Raw genomic sequence first — 10,146 nt, 5'->3', positions numbered from 1 at the left:
TCAAGCTAAAGCCAAATTCTCTATAGGTCCCTTTCCGGTAACAATGGCTTGTACGAAAAACCCGAACATTGAAAACATGGCTAATCTCCCATTCTTGAGCTCCTTCACCTTAAGCTCGGCAAAAGCCTCTGGGTCTTCTGCAAGGCCTAATGGATCGAAACTCCCACCCGGATAAAGTGGGTCTATCACCTCACCGAGAGGTCCACCGGCAATTCTGTAGCCTTCCACTGCACCCATCATTCCATCAAGATAACCTGTGTCGCCCAAATTACCAAAATGCTTTGAGCATGAACTAAGCTCGGGTTACCCAAGTAATCTAGTCCACCCTCACTGAATATTTGTGCTCCGGCCTTGAACCAAACAGCTTCGCCGAACTTGACTCCGTGTCTCCACTACGAGCCAAGAGTTCGGGGAAAACACAGCGTAGGGCACCGAGCATGGCCCATCTTGAATGGATGACTTCGAGCTCACGGTTCTTGACAAAAGTCTCCGGATCGGCTGAGAGGCCAGCGGTGTCCCAACCAAAGTCACCGGGGAATTCTCCGGTGAGGTAAGACGGTGCCTCGCCGGAGAATGGACCCAAGTACTTGACACGGTCGGGCCCGTACCACGGGTTGCCAGATAGATGAGACCGTCTTTGACTTGGTTGCAGTTTTGCGCATTGTGACTCGGCCTTCACCATTGAGGTTAGATGAAGATGAACTGAGCTTCATTGCTTGGCCAGCTAGAGAAGGGGAGGAGAGAGCCATTGCTGAAGAAGCCATCTGGAAAAAGATGGGAGTGTTTGAAAATGGTTTTGTCTATTAGACAATGTAGGAAGGCCTAGTAGTGATTGTTTGTGGTTGGGTACGTATAGACACCTTTGGGGGGTATATATATAGATTTGGTGCAACGGCAGTTCTTATCTTTCTGATATCTGATATCTTGAACTCTGTTCTCATTGGTGAAATGATGTTCGAAGATTTTCATGATCGATGAATCTCTAGCTAGGTAGCCTTGGATCCAGTTGGCTCGATACACTCCACCAGCTAGCTGGGGTACGTAGATCCAAATATAGAATAATGAGTGTTGGATTTTCCATGCTTTTATCTCTCGCCAATAGAATTTGCCCATGTGTACTCTATCTGGCAATGTGACTTGGTTTTGTTGATATACATTGTAGAATCTTGCCATCTTGGTGTTGGTTTCATATCTGCGAGACCGCAACAATCCATTACTGTCAAAACTATTGATGTGATACTAAGACGAGTGGTTTGGGCTAGTATGAACTGTATCGTGTAAATTCCTTCCTCTGATTGCGGAGTAACATCTAGGTTTTGAGATCAAATTGCCATTAATTATTTCACGAACCTTTACGTACTACATCATTTAAAAAATTAAAATACATGAACAAAAAGAGGAATGTACATATAAATTTAAAGGGATAAAATCACAAACAGTAATAAAGTCATTATACACTTTGGTACCTCATTTTTTAAATATATCACTTTAGTAACTCAACTTATTACTTATGCATAAGATTCATAAACATCGTTAATAGCACCGTTAACTTAAGTGTCATGTAGTTTTCTGTTATGTGTATTTTAGTCAATTTATATTTTGCCACCAAAAATCTCATGATATTTGCCACTTAACAAAAACCCCCTCGGTTAATTTATATTTAATTTATTAAAAAAAAAAAACACCACTTGCAGCATCCTTCTTCATTGCTGATGAAACCAAACAACCATGGATCTATAATTAAAGAGTAAGCAAATAATTACAACAACCATAGATCCTAAAAGTTTCAAAAATAATTTCTACAACTCTACTAGACAATATGCTATGGTTGGTATTGAAATTGATTATGCATAACGAATTGATGAACAAGCATTTTTTCTTTTTTGTCTGAAGAGTTCTTCAATTAAAAGGGGAAAGGCTCAAACCCTAGAACTTGAAAGAAAACCAGTATCTTACCAACAAAATTACAGTTCAAGAGCTAAGATAAGATGATGTAGGATCAACAATTAATAAAGCTAGTAGATAATCTGATCTCATTCATGTCACTCTCTATTTGTGGATTAGTAGGCTGAAAAGGATAAATCTCTCGCATCTTCTCATTTTAATTATTCTATTTCCTAGGATCATAGCAATAAGTCAAAATTTTCATTATAGTAACTTAAATTGATCTTCCATAAACCAAAAATAATATTTTCCTTTATGACAAATTTTATTTTCAGCAAAAAGAAAGGAATTTTAGATACTCTTCCATGGAATTTTTGGTCGGAAAACATAAATTGATGAAAATACCCATGACAGAAAGCTACATGACACTTGAGTTGATGGTGTTATTAATGGCGTGTACGAATGTTATGCATATATAATAAGTTGAGGTACCAAAGTGAGATATTTAGAAGATGAGGTACCAAAGTGTAGAATAACTTTAAGTTGGTGTACTGTTTGTGACTTTTAATTGCGACAAGCTATTTGGTTGTGGTGGGTGACACAGAGCAGCATGGATAGTCATGATTTTGTTGTTATTTGACAGCAGATTCGGCAAAGCTTGTAGCTATGATAGCTTTGGGAGACAGGGCTCCGGCACGTTCATCGGGACGCTGCCCGACATGAGTTCATTGGGACGCTGCCCGGCATGACTTCATCGGAGATGCTGCTCCGGCATGTTGTCCTTGACATCATTGACACCCGGAGGTGCCGTTGTGAGGAGGGCCTGCAACAGAAAAGAAAAGGTGGTGGAGAGCGATGGAATGAGGTTTGAACCTTTTGTCTTCCAAGCTCCTTTGCTGCTTTCTCCTTATGCTTTTCCACCGCTGCTGTGCTCTGTTGCCTCCTCCTTTTTTTCTCTTCATGTGGTGCTTATATATTGCACTATAGATGTGTAGATACCTCTACTAGTGACACTAGTTTGCTATCTCACCAAGCATAAGTAACACCCTCTTTGGGACACCCACAAGCCATGGTGAGGCCCAACCGAGACATGCATCTTGTAGCCCTATGTTCAAGCTACACTATGGTATCCGGAAGTCGCAAATCCGTCGTCGGGAAGCCACCTTTCCGGCCTTGCCAACATGCCCTCACAACAAGGCTTTCTAGACTAGAATAGTGGTTTTGCATCCCACATCTAAGAAAATGTAAAGGAGATGGCTTCCTTCACCTATAAAAGGAATGCCTCCTCCCACAACTAAGAGGATCCCATGACATCTCTTGTAATCTTGTTAGGCCGCAAGGCTCGACACACTAGTACACATTCAAGTGGACGTAGTTTCCCGCTAAGGCGGGAGACGAACCACTATACATCTCGTGTCACTCTCTCTCTCTCTCTATCTCTCTCTCAAGCTAACTAGAGACCCCCTCGGTCACTAACGTTAACATTGGCGCCGTCTGTGGGAAGCCAACATATTGGCTTCGTCACCTACCATGAGCTAAGTCTGCTTAGCGGAACTCAAAGAAATTTCTTTATTCTTTGAGTTATTCCAACCTCACTAATTCTTGAAATCATCATAAGCTCCCAGTGAGTTTATGTTGGAATTGATGCATCTTGGCGGCAACTTTTTGCCTAGGCTGATCAAACACCAACTTCATCCCATCACGGTTGGTCAACATCCGTTTTTGGCTGGTCAACACTGGCAAATTTGGTCAACGTCTGCTAGAAGGGCTAGTGAGAACTCCGGTCAACTTCCACAACACTTGGTCAACGCTGGCAAAAAAAAAAAAAAAAAAAATTCCAATTTGCTCTGGACACCCGGAGGTTCACTTTGGGCACTGTGGTATTCTCCAGCCATCTTCCGCTACACTGTACACCGCTGGCCAACTACCGCCAAGCTTTTGTCAGCCTTCATGACGAGCTTCTGCTATGTAGCATGCTTCCACCAGCATCACCGCCAGGCCACACTCCGCTAGCTTGTACAGCGGCTTGCCACCCAACATCCTCCGCTAGGCCTGCCATTCACCATGCTCATGTCAGCGGCAAGAGGCTCCGCTAGATAGCACTAAGTTCACCGCTGACCAAAGGCTCCGCTGCACTCCTCCGCCAACCCCCTTCGCTGGGCCATATCTCCGCCGGGCAGCCTCCTCCTTAGCTTGTCGCACCGCCAGGAGCCTCCTCCAGGCTTCGATCAGTTGGGCCCGTGAACCATCACAACTCCGCTGAGCAGCCCTCCGCCGGCAAGGCTCCGTTGAGCAACTCCTCCGACAAAATTTCCATTGAGCTCCAAGGATCCGCTGACCTCAGAGCCTCCGCTTACCTCGGCGTCTCCGCCGCACTCTGAGCTTCCGCCGAGCTCCAGGCCGGCTGTCTCCGCCTCCCTCTGAGTCTCAGACGAACTCGGGCCTCCGCTGAACTCTTCCGCTAGCCTACCTCCCCTGGAACACCAGCTGCCAACCGCTAGCAGACCGACCCTCAGCTGGGCAAACTCCGCTGAACTCCAAGCCCCACCTTTGTGCCGTCGTGCAAAGCTCCGCGGAACTCCAACAATTTGTCCAGTTCTGCTTCTCCTTGTCGCTCCGCCAAGCATCACCGACAGCCAAAGCTCCGCCAGCCATTGCTAGCGGATTGTGACACCGCCAGGTTGCAACACCGCCAATCTCCAGCAGAAACTCATCCAACATCCGTTGAGCAAATACCCGCAAACAGCTAGGTACAGCTCCGCCAGCACCAGCGGTAACCAGCCCCTCTAGCCTTAGTTGCTCCAGCAACACCAAAACTTGCAAATTTCCCTCCCCAATTGATGTTTGAAACTGGCCTCACTCCCGCTCTTCTTCCGGTGACTTCGCTTCATAAGCAGTTAGGTCGGTGACATTCACCGTTAAAAAAAAAAAAAAAGCTGAGAATAAGAGTGAGGATTTTCTGCTCTCGGCACCCATATAGCTACTATGGACACCTGAGTACTCATCAGGTTACCACTCCTTCAGGCTTCAATTGCAGCAATCAGATAAGTTTGCTTTCCTGTTTAAGTCTCCAACTTATGCGAATAAGCTAAATCACAGATACTTTACTTATGAGCCATACCTCGTACTCCTCTGAAGTTCAATGCTAAGCCTCTTGCTTTATATCTGTCTGATCCTTGCTCATACACACATGTTTAGTTAAAGCAACTGACTCCTAATTTATTGCCACATGTCAGAGGGAATGATACAATTGACATGCAAATCTGCATAGGGCACGTATATATGTTGCAAATACTTTTCATGTTTGAGTTGTCACTCATATGCAAATTCATGCATAGCCATAGCTTAATTGTGACATTGGCCGCATTACAAATGGTGCGCCCTATGCTTATGTGTGTATATCACACAAACCAGTGCCTTAATTGTCAATCATACTACCAACTCCAGTCACTGGTACATATATATATGCATGTGCATAATATAAAAAGATCTTGACAATATTTTCTCTCATGCCATTAACATCTCTTTTTGGTGAGAAAATTCCATGCAAAATTCTCAGTAAGGTACTGAAGCACACTTGTCGTGGTTTAAGTCATATACGTGTACTGCTATGCACGCTCTAAATTATTAACACAAGGAAAATGTAGTATACCTATCCGCTTGTGCACAACTACAGCAAGCATACAGCTGATTTGAGTATGCTTTACTTGCATGATCTTAACTGCTATATCAATTATTGCGTGATCATATTTTTACATGTCATATAGCCACATGTCATGTCTCCTCATGTCATTTCATCTCCTAAACTCAATATGCCGTGAACAAAAATTGATCAGCTCTCACCTTTGGCTTTAAGATTTCTTGTACACTTTGTTTAAAATATCTTATCAAAGTATATATGCAAGCTATTAGTGTTGATTTTACATGCACATGTGCTAATCACCTATTTTCGTTGCAAGGAGACATAATCATCGATCGTCTTGCCAAATATCGATACCATCATCCTTCGACTAGGGTGCTTTGCTGGAGCAATGGAGCGTCATGCTTGGACAACTCCAACATGATTTCAGCACTCATATCACTTCCAAACTCCAACTTGGTCCAAATCGGCATAAGATAAGTCACTATGTCTCATCTCTTACGCTCTCGCAATTAGAGCCGTTACATGCTTTCACTACTTTTAAGCATGCTTATAGAATATCACACTTGATATATCTTTACATGCTTCCATAACTTTTAAGCATGCCTACAACATTTCGTACATTTGGCAACACTTTCTACGTCTCACATGCTAGATATGCCATGCTACTACTTAATTGCAACTCAATTAAATAAATATGGGACACTCAAACAAAATTTTATTACTTGCTCTATTTGTTTGTCATGTTTCATTACAAGTACAAACTTTACGAGTCTGTGGTCACCACCAGGCGGTAAGGCAACGACTCATAATGACAATGACAGCTACGTGGCATTGCAGTCAAGTTTCTCCTCTGAGAAATAGTAAAGGGACTAGTTAACACAGCCCACGGCAGCCATTGATCCGGCAGTTAACCCCGACGCTTGGGTACCAAAGATTGGGCTCACTACCCAACACCTTCTGCTCCGTGCAGCTCCCCCTTAACAAACAATTTACTGACCATCCGGAGGTCCGTCGTGGCTGGGGAGTGGGGGACTCCCTGGTGGGCCTAGCAGGGGCCCACCCGAAAGGGCAAAAGCGTTCGCTCCAACCAATTCTAGATGGACGACGCACTCACACTAATTATGCTTGCTATACGGCACAAAGCTACGCTTTGGTATCAACCCGCAAGAACACCCTCCTTGACTGGGGACTTCGGGGACTTGTATATACAGCCCAGCATAATTAGCAACGGTCACGCTCATGCCTCAGGGCATCACCTTCGAGCTACCCATAAAAGCCTCAGCGGCATCCTCGAGCTCTAACGCTCTCGCCGCAGCGGTACCGCCGAGATGTCATGCTCTCGGTTCAGCGGCATCCTCGAGCTCTCACGCTCTCGCCGCAGTGGTACCGCCGAGCTGTCATGCTTTCGGCTCAGTGGCATCCATAAGCTTCAGCTCACGAGCTTTCCGCTCACGAGCTTTTCGCTCACGAGCTTTTCGCTCACGAGCTTACCGCTCACGAGCTTTCCGCTCACGAGCTTACCGCTCACGAGCTTTCCGCTCACGAGCTTACCACTCACGAGCTTTCCGCTCACGAGCTTACCGCTCACGAGCTTTCCGCTCACGAGCTTACCGCTCACGCCTTCACGGCACCCACGAGCTTCTGCTCACGAGCTTTCCGCTCACGAGCTTATCGCTCACGCCTTAGCGACACCCTTGAGCTTCCACTCACGAGCTTACCACTCATGAGTTTTCCGCTCATGCCTTCGCGGCACCCCCGAGCTTCCGCTCACGAGCTTTCCGCTCACGCCTTCGCGGCACCCCCGAGCTTCCGCTCACGCCTTCGCGGCACCCACGAGTTTCCGCTCACGAGCTTTCCGCTCAGGAGATTTCCGCTCACGCCTTCACGGCACCCACGAGCTTCCGCTCACGAGCTTACCACTCATGAGCTTTCCGCTCACGCCTTCGCGGCACCCCGAGCTTCTGCTCACGAGCTTACCGCTCACGCCTTTGTGGCACCCTTGAGTTTCCGCTCACGAGCTTACTGCTCACGCCTCCGCGGCACCCCCGAGCTTCCGCTCACGCCTTTGCGGCACTCACGGGCTTCCACCCATGAGCTTCCTCTCATGCCTTCCAGGCACCCCCAAGCTTCCGCTCATGCCTTCCCAGCACCCACCAGCTTACCGCTCATGCCTTCCAGGCAATCCCCGAGCTTCCCGCTCATGCCTTCCCGGCAACCCCCGAGCTTCCCGCTCATGCCTTCCCGGCACCCCCGAGCTTCCCGCTCATGCCTTCCCGGCAACCCCCGAGCTTCCCGCTCATGCCTTCCCGGCACCCCCGAGCTTCCCGCTCATGCCTTCCTGGCAACGCACGAGCTTCCCGCTCATGCCTTCCCGGCAACCCACGAGCTTCCCGCTCATGCCTTCCCGGCAACCCACGAGCTTCCCGCTCATGCCTTCCCGGCAACCCCGAGTTTTCCTCTCATGCCTGCCCGGCAATCCTCGAGCTTTACACTCATGTCTACTCGACACACCACACGTTAATGGAACATTGAATTCTTCTACCATTTGTCGCCTGTGACAAATTGAATTCTTTTCGCGTTCCATTAATACGAGCGACAACCAAAAAAAACACGAGCGTTCACACATTCATCATTCACAAATTACAAACGCTTACCTCCGCAGCGCTCATGCAACTTGCATTTATCATATGCAATCCATATGCTCACACGACCATACGCGTTCTCGAGTTTGTATGTCATAAGCGATCGTACTCGGCGCCATTCGAGTGTATACATCAACATGTATCACGCACCTCGTACGTTCATATATGCCAACGCATATAAGTGCAACTCACATTTGTTGCCCAATGCAACGAGCATCCTACATATGCTTGTTTTTTTTGTCTTGGTTTTGCAGGTTAACGAGTCCCTTCTTGCTTACGGAGTTCGGGGACTTGTAGGGGCTCCGTGCCGCCCGGTTACTTATGCTTGATGACTTCATGATTATAACTCCCCAACCAAAAAGCTCCTCTTACTTGGGGACTTCGGGGACTTGTAGATACCTCTACTAGTGACACTAGTTTGCTATCTCACCAAGCATAAGTAACACCCTCTTTGGGACACCCACAAGCCATGGTGAGGCCCAACCGAGACATGCATCTTGTAGCCCTATGTTCAAGCTACACTATGGTATCCGGAAGTCGCAAATCCGTCGCCGGGAAGCCACCTTTCCGGCCTTGCCAACATGCCCTCACAACTAGGTTTTCTAGACTAGAATAGTGGTTTTGCATCCCACATCTAAGAAAATGTAAAGGAGATGGCTTCCTTCACCTATAAAAGGAATGCCTCTTCCCACAACTAAGAGGATCCCATGACAGCTATTGTAATCTTGTTAGGCCGCAAGGCTCGACACACTAGTACACATTCAAGTGGATGTAGTTTCCCGCTAAGGCGGGAGACGAACCACTATACATCTCGTGTCACTCTCTCTCTCTCTGTCTCTCAAGCTAACTAGAGACCCCCTCGGTCACTAACGTTAACAAGATGAGTTTGGCTTGTGTACAACATTGAAAATTTTAGAGTTCAACTTGAAGTGAACTCGTTGGATATTTTATCTCCTTTCTCTTTTGACGTCAAGACTCCAACTTCTTTTTCAATTGCATGTCTAGAGTTTCAAACAAGCTAGAAGCCAGATGCTTCGCAAACCCAATATAAGCAACTTAATTATTTCTTTTGTTTAGAGTTTCACTAGCTATCATACTCGTCCCCGCCTATTTTCCTCGAAATAAAAGGCTTTTAATTTTATTTAAATTAAAGCACTCATATTTCTTCCAGGGATTAAATACTGTTTAGTCATTGAGTTTTTGACCATAAAACTCTTCAGTCCCTAACCTTCTAATTTCACACGTTTAGTCCCTGTACTTCAAAATTTCAGACCAATAGGTCATTGCCGTCTAAAATTCCCAGCGAAATGTCTATTATGCCCTCAGTTCTTTTTTTTTTAGTTAATTAATTATTATTTTTTTTGGAAAAGGAAATTTTTTCCCTTTCTTTCTTTCTGTTTGAAAAAAAAGAATAAAAAAAAGAAAAAAGAAAAAAGAAAAAAGAAAAAAGAAAAAAGAAAAAAGAAAAAAGAAAAAAGAAAAAAGAAAAAAGAAAAAAGAAAAAAGAAAAAAGAAAAAAGAAAAAAGAAAAAAGAAAAAAGAAAAAAGAAAAAAGAAAAAAGAGAGAAACGAATAAATTTATTAAAAAAAAGAACTGAGGGCATAATAGACATTTCGCTAGAAATTTTAGACGGCAAAGACCTATTGGTTTGAAATTTTGAAGTACAGAGACTAAACGTGTGAAATTAAAAGGTCAGGGACTGAAGTGTTTTATGGTCAAAAACTCAAGGACTAAACAGTATTTAGTCCTTCTTCCAATGAGCAAAATTCATTTCAGTTGGGTCTGTATTTTTTTCCATTTCAACAGTTTCCCAAGTAATCAAGTCCACACTAACTAAATATTTAGGCTCTAGCCTTGAACCAATTAGCTTCACCGAACTTGACTCCATTACTAGCCAAGAGTTCGGGGAAAACACAGCCTAAGACATGGAGCATGGCCCATCTTGAATGGATGACTTCAAGCTCACGGTTCTTTGC

The 10,146-nt window shown here is 45.2% G+C and overlaps 1 pseudogene; it reads right to left on the bottom strand.

The window, feature by feature from the left end:
- Positions 1 to 682, bottom strand: LOC112184622 (annotated as a pseudogene).
- Positions 683 to 10,146: the final 9,464 nt, after the last annotated feature.

The sequence above is a fragment of the Rosa chinensis genome, chromosome 2 (assembly GCF_002994745.2).
Source record: "Rosa chinensis cultivar Old Blush chromosome 2, RchiOBHm-V2, whole genome shotgun sequence".
Lineage (NCBI taxonomy): Eukaryota > Viridiplantae > Streptophyta > Magnoliopsida > Rosales > Rosaceae > Rosa > Rosa chinensis.
The sequence above is the reverse complement of the archived record's forward strand: the minus strand, read 5'-3'. Positions and strand labels throughout refer to the sequence as shown.